Below are 10554 nucleotides of genomic sequence, written 5' to 3' on the forward strand. Positions count from 1 at the left end.
AGCGAATGTCTTAAAGTAGGAACTAAAGAGAAAGAATAGAAGATGTGGGAAGAAAGAAAGGGAAGGAGGTAAATTTATAGTGAAATATTCGACAAAGAAATCAAAACAGATTGCCGCGTTAAATCAAAGAAGATCCTGATCGCCGCAAAACTAAATCTTATTACATAAGATTTTCTTTAAAACCCTTAAATCCCGGAAATCGATCATAATCACGTCATCGGTTACAACAATTCTATATTTACTCATTTCACTCTTTTGTGATAGCTTCGCTCGTGCGTCTCACATAACCAAATCGTTTTATCTAAATCTTTCAATAATGATAAAATTTCATTATTACCTCATATTCGTCATGAAAACATTCCTATTGTTGTTTATGACAACCTCTACCAAATTTCGAGGACGAAATTTCTTTAACGGATGGGTACTGTAACGACCCGGAAATTTCCGACCAAATTTAAACTCTAATCTCTATATGGTTTCGACACGATAAGCAAAAACCCTAAAGTTGACCCGCACTTTTTCGATCATTCTATACTTATAAGATTAATATTTACATAAATTAAACCTTACCAACATGATAAGCAATCCAAATTGTTGAGATTTATGTTTCCGAAAAGAGTTTTACACAACGTTTGACCGTCTAGTTTGACCGATGATATCACGAACTATACAATATATGATAATTATACGTTTGTGTATATATATGTATATATACATATTTAACATGATTAATGAATGTTTTAATATCTCATTTTGTATTAATAACAATAAGTTATAAGTATATTTTGAAACTACTAACTTAAGTTTTCAAAACGATAACTATACGTAACGTTATTTGACATAAATACTTAAGACTTATAATGTTTATACATATATCGTATAAGTAATGTATTTAATCACTTTTAAAGACTTAAATACATAAAATCATATAAGTGTATTCACAAAAGATAGCTATATTTGAATCCTCATTCCATTTTTCACAAAATTTCTATACGTATATCTAGAGTATTTGTACTCGTATCATACCTAGCTTCTATACGTATTTACTATTGGTATATACACATCAAATCACCACCTAACCAGCTCTTGTTCATGCCTTATGTATATGGTAATTACTTTTGAATGATTGTAAGACTAATTACAAAAATACAAACTAAAAATTTGTCCATGTCTACTACATAAACATTTTTTTAGGAGTATATATGTATCCTCATTTTGTTTCATTTTTACTTCCATTCTCTAGCTAAAAACACCCACACTCTCAAGAACATTAAACTCCATAAACATTCAGCAAAGTTCCATGAAGATCTAGCTTCAAAAACCTTACTTAAACACCATAAGAAAACCATACAAAAACACTTCAAGAAATCCTTCCAAGAACACAAACTTACTTCCAATCTTTCATCCACTTCCATCACCCTTTTGATTCTAGCTTCTTACTCCTCTTTTACAGCAACCTTGTCCAAGGAACTTGAGGTAGTATCTATGTTCATAACCTTATTCGATTCATATATATATAGCTATCTTATTTTGTGGTATAAAAGTTTAACAACAAGAACATAGTTTGAATGTTTTCAAACTTGTTTGCAAACTAAATAGATCCTTCTAACTTAACTTTTAAAATACTTCAAGACCTGTAATATAACTTAAATATATGCTAATTTAACAAGGTATAATTTGGTTTTTCAAAGAATATCTTAAAAACTGTTTTTACGACGTCGGAGTGCCACCGGGGACTGTTTTGGGTTGGATAATTAAAAACTATCTTAAACTTTGAGTTGGAGGTTTATGTTCTGGAAAAATGATTTTTACTATGAATATGATAACACATAAAAAATTCATGATTTAATTCAAAGTATAAGTATTTTTAGAAAAATAATCATTTAAGGTTGTTTAAATAAAGGAAAATGTTTAACTTCATAAGTTTCACTAAAGTTTCACCTATGCCATGTGATTTTGAATACAAACCAAGGTATTTTCAGTTCATAGTCTTAAAGAGGGACTCGATCCAAGGAGATGGCAAGTTGAATCAATGAAAACGGATTTGTAACGAAGAAACTATGACCGAAACAAAATTGGTTATCCAAGACTTGTTTAACTTCGGGATTAATTGGGAAAAATTAAATAAAATCACATCTTTCTAAAATAACATGATATTTTATATATATGTACTCATAATTCAATTTTATATGGTTCAGGATCACCCGTAAACAATACGAGAAGATTAATCATAAGATCCCATGATTGTACGCAACACGTCATTTGACAACACCGGTACTTTATGTACGCAACACGTCATTTGACAACACCGGTACCGTGGGTCAAGATTAATCTCGACCAATACATATACGATGAGGGTTTTATTTATTTCATTGGGGGTTTATTAAACATCTAAATATGAACCATTAAAATTGAATTACTAACAACGAACTGCTAACTACGGACTAAGGAATTATTCAAAGTATTAAAAGTATAACAAGTATATATATGTGACGTTTGTTTAAAAAAGAAAAGGTATTGATATATTATATATGGATAGGTTCGTGATATCAACCGGAGACCAAGTCAAATTATATATATATCTTCAAGACGAAAGTGAGTATATAGTCCCACTTTTAAACTCTAAATATTTCGGGATGAGAATACATGTATTTTATGTTTTACATTATGGACACAAGTAACTGAAAAATATATTCTACGTTGAGTTGTACCACTGGCATACTTCCCTGTAGCTTGGTACCTAATATTTACAGCGGTATTGTAAACGCGAATCCTGTTGATAGATCTATCGGGCCTGACAACCCCAACCGGACTGGACGACCAGTATTCAACGGTTGCACAGTACTTCGTTTCGTGACTACACTTGGTACAGTGTAGTAAGATTTCATATTAAAGGGAATATGCGACGTGATTAATTGTTAAGTATGGTTACCAAGTGCTCAACCACTTAGAATATTTTTATTAAAATGTTTATATATGAAATCTTGTGGTCCATCGTTATATCGCTGTTAGCATCAAACCTATATATCTCACCAACTTTATGTTGACGTTTTAAAGCATGTTATTCTCAGGTATGAATTAAGACTTCCGCTGTGCGTTAGCTCATATTAAGGATACTAGTTGGGACCATTTAAGCCATGATACAAGAACGTTGCATTCGAGTCATTGAAGATCATTAAAGACATTTATTAAGTAAATGACAGTTTAGGTCATTTGGATATCGAGAAATGTTTGACGAGTTTATTAATTTTTTTATGTAAAGATAGATTGCCTTTTAAGAATAAATGCAACGTTTGTAAAATGTATCATATAGAGGTCAAGTACCTCGCGATGTTATCAACTGTTGTAATTCGTTTGTAATCAATATGGACATCGTCCGGATGATTAGTTTCGGATCCTTTCAGGTGGCCTATTCCACTCGTTTTGCTCCTGTTGTTGTTGCCTTAAATGTTCAAAATGCTCAAATTCCTCGGCTCTCCTATATGCTTTGTTTGGGTCAAAGTCAATGAAAGGTTGGGTTCTAGGGTGCTCAAGATCATACGGGTTGTATGTGGGAGGAAAAGTTTGGGGTGCATTCGGGTTCGCGTGGCTTTATTGGCCACAATGGACTTGCCATTGCGAAACCGCACCTAACCCAGAGAAGTGGTAACTTGCCTCGTATGCTTGGTTTGCTTGGTTAAGATTGATTTAATTAAATTGATTTTCAAGCCAAGATTGGTCATACCCGCCCGTGACACTACTCCCCGCACCTTGTGCTCCACTACTCTCTCCAAGATTACCCGTTTCATATCCATGTCTCACTCTTTCTTCTTCTTCTTCTTCTTCTTCTTCTTCTTCTTCTTCTTCTTCCTCATCTCTCCCGATGCTATTTAGATCAAACCACCTCCTGATATTTTTGTTCATGTCCCTTTTTAGAATCTTACCCCTTTTAAAATCAGCATACCCAAATTTAGCCATTTCATTGGTCGTGTACCTCAAGATGTCAATTCCCAAATGCCTTGCTATCCTTGTCACAAATACACCACCCACCGTGCCTTTCTTTCCTTTTGTCCCACTTTTATCGTAAAGATAATCAGCAATCACATGGGGGACATGGACATGTTTCCTATTGGAAATTCAGTAAGTGAGCCAAATGTCTAAATAAGACATTTTCTCATTGCTATGGAAATGGTAGTTGACCGTATTTGCAATGAATCGGGCTATGATCCGAAGTTCATGTGTCTTAAGGGTGTTGACTACAGTTTTACCCAGGCTAAAAATTCCATCACTTATTTGGTGCCAGGCCGCAGGGTAGTTAAACTCTTGAGGGTTGGTATTGGGGATTTTGCAGCACAAGAGGAAATCCCAAAGGGCATCGGTGTTTCTAAATTCGGTATAAATTCCCAGGTCTCTAATAAGTTGGAGCATGCTCATCTTTCTTTGTTGCCCGCCCAAGTAGAAGGTCATGTAATCTTGGCCAGTGATTGTTTCTACCCTAAAGTTTACAATCAAGGTGGAAGTGAACTCTAATGTCGGGACAGTGTAAATAGGCTCATTAAACCTGATAATTGGAACCCAAGGGTTGATTGATAAGTTCCCATATGGAGCCGCAAAAAGACCCTCAACCTCATCAGTCATGCCGGCCTCATCAAGAAGAGACCAGTCAATGAATTTCCCAGGATAGAAGTGGTCCTTGAGCCTAAGCTCTAAGCCTGCTCTAAAACGTGGGTTCAGTAAAATTTGTTGTAAACACGGGTCTGATGAGAGTCTTTGGATATCCTCCAGGATTTATGGCACTTCATCATTCTCAACCTCTTGTTGAGCTGCTGTGCGTTTACCCCTACCCTTAATTCCTATACTCTTTTGTCGTTTTGTTCCGCTTCCTGAACCATGTGACCTTGTGGGATCATTAGTCTACAAGACAAGACAACAAGAGAAAAACATTGTGGAGAGATAAAAGTTAGCACATAAATAATTTGCTTTCAAATTCCAATCATTATTTCCAAGTTGATTTCAACAATTCACAATTAGTTTCATCATGCAAAACATGTGCGTGTATATCATACATGAATAAAACAATTGTATTTAGACATGGTCAAATATGAAACCAAACAAAGATAAACCACTTGGTGAAATTTCAAGCTTTACACAAAGTTGCAACATTTAGCTCATGCAATCAATTGTTAATCAAATGTAGTATCATAAGCTAAACATGTATTATATTCAACTATTAAGCTCGTCTTGGTCAAACATGGTCAACATGAACCCATTATAAGAGTCGACCCTAGTCAAAGCCTAATCTGTTCAAAATTTGACTAAGACAAGAGTATGCATCAAATTATATCAATTCTTCATGTTATAACATAAATATACCGCAAACAAGCACATTATCACTAATCACATACTCAAATTGGTCAAACCAAGTCAAACCCTAGCTTAAGAACCCTAATTTTTAATTTCAAATCATACAAGCATGAAAGATGGATTCAAAGCAAGATAATCATGGTAAACTAACAATTAAGCATCAACAACAACAATTAACACTCCAATTTGGCTCAAAATCAAAAACTCCCAAATTGGATGAACCCTAGAATTTCAAAGTTGAAATCTATGTAACTAATTATGCAAAACATGTTAATAAACATCAATGTAGTCTAGATTCATCAAAAATTTGACCATTAACATCATAAATCAAGCATAATCTATGAATTAAGCATAAAGAGGTTAAAGAACGAATTAAAATGATAGATTCTTACTAGTTCCCATGTTAGATGATGAAGATTTGCAAGAAAATTGATGAAATTTGAAGTTTTGGGTCGAATTAGGGTGATTAGGGTTATGGATGTGCCGCTATTAAAGAGAAAATTGAAGTTGGATGTGAAAAAATGAGGTTTTCATCGTGCAAAATTCTTTAAGTAGCAGATGCAAAAGTGCCGCTTTTTAATAAGGAGCGCCGCTCCTGGCAACACAGAAGCGTCGCTTTTGAAAGAACATCGTCGCTCTAGGCGAACTAAAAGCGCCGCTTTTGAACAAAAAAGCGTCGTTCTTGGCTACTGTCTAATTTTGGTTCCAAAACACAGAAGCGTCGCTCTTGTTGGTGAAAAGCGCCGCTCCTAGGACAAAAGCACCGCTTTTGTACCTGATTGCAGTTTTTCTCATTTTAAAGTCCATTTTGACCAAGTAATAAACTATTTTTAGATTTTTCAGTTTAACAAAGTGCAGAAAAGTTAACTAAATGCAAATGCAACTAATCAAAGAGAATATCATACAATTCTATATGCAATGCAATTAAAGGAAAGTATATACAAGATTGTGGAAATGGTTTAACGAGTCTATCACCCGACTCAACTTCCACTTAGGTCTTAACTAACACCGGGGTGGTAAACCTCCCCTCCCCTTGAACTAACAGAACCATCACCTTGACCACTTTCATTCATTATCAACATTAACCAATCATTAATTGCTTTAGTCTCCTTGACTAACTCCTCAAGCTTGCATTTTTCATGTTTTGACAAGTTTGACACTAAACGTTTTCTCAGTTTCTCATCCTTTTGGGATGAGGCATGATGAATTTGACCATATAACTTCCTCATTGACTTATCAATAACATCATTTTTATGATTAAGCTTACTTGGGGCTTTTCGGGTCAAACCACCACCACATCTAGTTGGTGAACCAACTCGCTTTGGGCTTGTAGTGCATTGCACACTAGCAACAATTTGTGGTGTGGTTAAAGGCTTTGGTGGTAATTTAACACTTTTACTCTTAATGCTTACGCATTTTCTTCTGTCTCTAAGGGTCAACTTCCCGGTTCTAAAGTCAAAGAAAGAACTCGTGGTTGCCAAAAATAGCCTTCCCAATACTAGGGGTACAACTTGGTCTTTCTTTATATCAACAATCACAAAATCGGTTGGAAATACCATGTCCCTTACCTTAAAAATTAGGTCCTCGGCGATCCCCACACTAGGGTCAATGGATTGGTCAATTAATTTCACCCTCATTTTGGTGGGTGAAAGGTCCCCTAGGCCGAGCCTTTTATAAATGGACAAGGGCATAAAATTTATGCTAGCTCCCGAGTTGGCTAATGATGTAAATGGTTCCGACCCATTCACATTGCATGGTATTAGAAAAGGTCCGGGATCGCCCATTTTAGTTGGTAAGTTTTGTTTTCTCAAAATTCCCTCACACTCCTTAAGTAAGAAAGTGGTGGATTCTTGTTCAACCTCTCCCTTCTAGTCCATAAGTGCTTTCAAGAATTTCCCATAATTGGGCATGTTTTCAAGCACTTCCGCCAAGGAGAGTTTAACATAAACATTGTTGTTTTCGACTTGGGTCAACTTACAATCCATATCCTTTGGATGTGTAGGAGGCAATGGTTGAGGTTGTTAGACCGGTTTCTCCTTGTTTTCCTCGATTGATGTAGTAAATACCTCAACCTCCTTGCTTTGTTCCTTTGTATCCAAGATGTTTTCTACCCTTGCTTCTTTTTCTAAGTCACCCAATTCAATTTTCTTTAAGTCAACCTCTTGCATATCAACTCGGTAGCTTCCATTGTCATAACACTTTTCACTTGATATGGAATAAATTCTGCTACTTCCGAATCATCTGAGAACTTAAACACTTCGAGGTCCATTGTATCCATACCCAAAGCTTCGTCCAAATTAAGCTCTCCCTCGTCAATATCGAATGCAAAAACTTGAGGGGATTCGGTTTGATCCCCCTCTTCCATTGAAGCAATTGAATTCACTTGAGCATAGTTGTTGTTAGGATTTGATGAACTTGCTTGGTTGGTGTTTTGATTGGTAGTGTTGCTCTAGATTGGAATAATTCTAGTGGTGTTGTAATTTTGGTTTTGTTGGTTGCTTCGGTTATTATTGTAGTTGGTGCTTGGGTTAACTTGAGTGTTGGATGGCAAGGTGCCTTGAGGTCTTTTGGCAATTTGACTTGAAAGTCTCCCAATGGTGCTCTCAAGGTTTTGGAATGAGGCTTGGTTGTGTCGAATTTGTTGCTTCAAGAACTCGTTTTCCTTTGTCAATAATGCTTCGGTTGATTCCACCTTCTTGATATAAGTTTGCATCATCTCCTTTAGGCTTTTAGATGGTTGGGAAGGTTGGTTGTTTTGTTAACTTTGTTGGTTTTGTTGAATGTAACCTTGGTTATTTTGTGGTTGACTATAACCTTGGTTTTGATAACTTTGATTTCTTTGGTAATTTGGGTTGGAATGGTTGTTGTAAGATTGATTGTTGAAATTTTGTTGGTTGTGGAATTGGAAGTTGCTTCCTCGGTTTTGGTTGTAATTGGAGTTGTAACCTTGGTTTCGGTTTTGGTTTGTGAATCCGGGTGGTGCGTTGGTTTGAGTGTTGAACGACACTTGCTTTTGGTTAGGGTTGTAGTAGCTATTGTTCAATTAATAAGAATTGTTGCCTTGGTTTGAAGTTCCTCCCCTTTGAAAGTTTTGATTACTCACATAGTTCACGTGAGCATCCGAATTCATAGGAATGTCATCCAAGTCAATGTGGTTACATTGATTGATTTGGGGACAATTTTTGGTGAGGTGTGGTCCTTCACACCTTTGACAACCAACTTGCATCGCGACTATCGATTGTTGTAGCTTCTTCAACTCTTTTCATACATTTGAAATTGATTGTTCAAGCTTGCTAAGGTAATTTGCCCATCTTCACTCTCCACTTAAGCTACACTCTTCTTTGTCAATTCTCTTAGTGAAGGTGCTCATTCATATGTATTAACCGAGATGTCTTCTAGTAAAATTTCGGCCGCATTGGGTGATTTGTGAAATGTCCCGTTCTTATTGATTAAAAACGTTCCATATTAATTGATTTCGTTGCGAGGTTTTGACCTCTATATTAGACGTTTTTCAAAGACTGCATTCATTTTTAAAACACCATAACCTTTATTTCGTAAATAAAGGTTAAAAAAACTTTACGTAGATTATCAAATAATGATAATCTAAAATATCCTGTTTACACACGACCATTACATAATAGTTTACAATACAAATATGTTACATCGAAATCAGTTTCTTGAATGCAGTTTTTACACAATATCATACAAACATGGACTCCAAATCTTGTCCTTATTTTAGTATGCAACAGCGGAAGCTCTTAGTATTCACCTGAGAATAAACATGCTTTAAACGTCAACAAAAATGTTGGTGAGTTATAGGTTTAACCTATATATATCAAATCGTAACAATAGACCACAAGATTTCATATTTCAATACACATCCTATACATAGAGATAAAAATCATTCATATGGTGAACACCTGGTAACCGACAATAACAAGATGCATTTTTAAGAATATCCCCATCATTCCGGGACACCCTTCGGATATGATATAAATTTCGAAGTACTAAAGCATCCGGTACTTTGGATGGGGTTTTTAGGCCCAATAGATCTATCTTTAGGATTCGCGTCAATTAGGGTGTCTGTTCCCTAATTCTTAGATTACCAGACTTAATAAAAAGGGGCATATTCGATTTCGATAATTCAACCATAGAATGTAGTTTCACGTACTTGTGTCTATTTTGTAAATCATTTATAAAACCTGCATGTATTCTCATCCCAAAAATATTAGATTTTAAAAGTGGGACTATAACTCACTTTCACAGATTTTTACTTCGTCGGGAAGTAAGACTTGGCCACTGGTTGATTCACGAACCTATAACAATATATACATATATATCAAAGTATGTTCAAAATATATTTACAACACTTTTTAATATATTTTGATGTTTTAAGTTTATTAAGTCAGCTGTCCTCGTTAGTAACCTACAACTAGTTGTCCACAGTTAGATGTACAGAAATAAATCGATAAATATTATCTTGAATCAATCCACGACCCAGTGTATACGTATCTCAGTATTGATCACAACTCAAACTATATATATTTTGGAATCAACCTCAACCCTGTATAGCTAACTCCAACATTCACATATAGAGTGTCTATGGTTGTTCCGAAATATATATAGATGTGTCGACATGATAGGTCGAAACATTGTATACGTGTCTATGGTATCTCAAGATTACATAATATACAATACAAGTTGATTAAGTTATGGTTGGAATAGATTTGTTACCAATTTTCACGTAGCTAAAATGAGAAAAATTATCCAATCTTGTTTTACCCATAACTTCTTCATTTTAAATCCGTTTTGAGTGAATCAAATTGCTATGGTTTCATATTGAACTCTATTTTATGAATCTAAACAGAAAAAGTATAGGTTTATAGTCGGAAAAATAAGTTACAAGTCGTTTTTGTAAAGGTAGTCATTTCAGTCGAAAGAACGACGTCTAGATGACCATTTTAGAAAACATACTTCCGCTTTGAGTTTAACCATAATTTTTGGATATAGTTTCATGTTCATAATAAAAATCATTTTCTCAGAATAACAACTTTTAAATCAAAGTTTATCATAGTTTTTAATTAACTAACCCAAAACAGCCCGCGGTGTTACTACGACGGCGTAAATCCGGTTTTACGGTATTTTTCGTGTTTCCAGGTTTTAAATCATTAAGTTAGCATATCATATAGATATAGAACATGTGTTTAGTTG

This window comes from Rutidosis leptorrhynchoides, chromosome 2 (genome assembly GCF_046630445.1).
Source record: "Rutidosis leptorrhynchoides isolate AG116_Rl617_1_P2 chromosome 2, CSIRO_AGI_Rlap_v1, whole genome shotgun sequence".
NCBI lineage: Eukaryota > Viridiplantae > Streptophyta > Magnoliopsida > Asterales > Asteraceae > Rutidosis > Rutidosis leptorrhynchoides.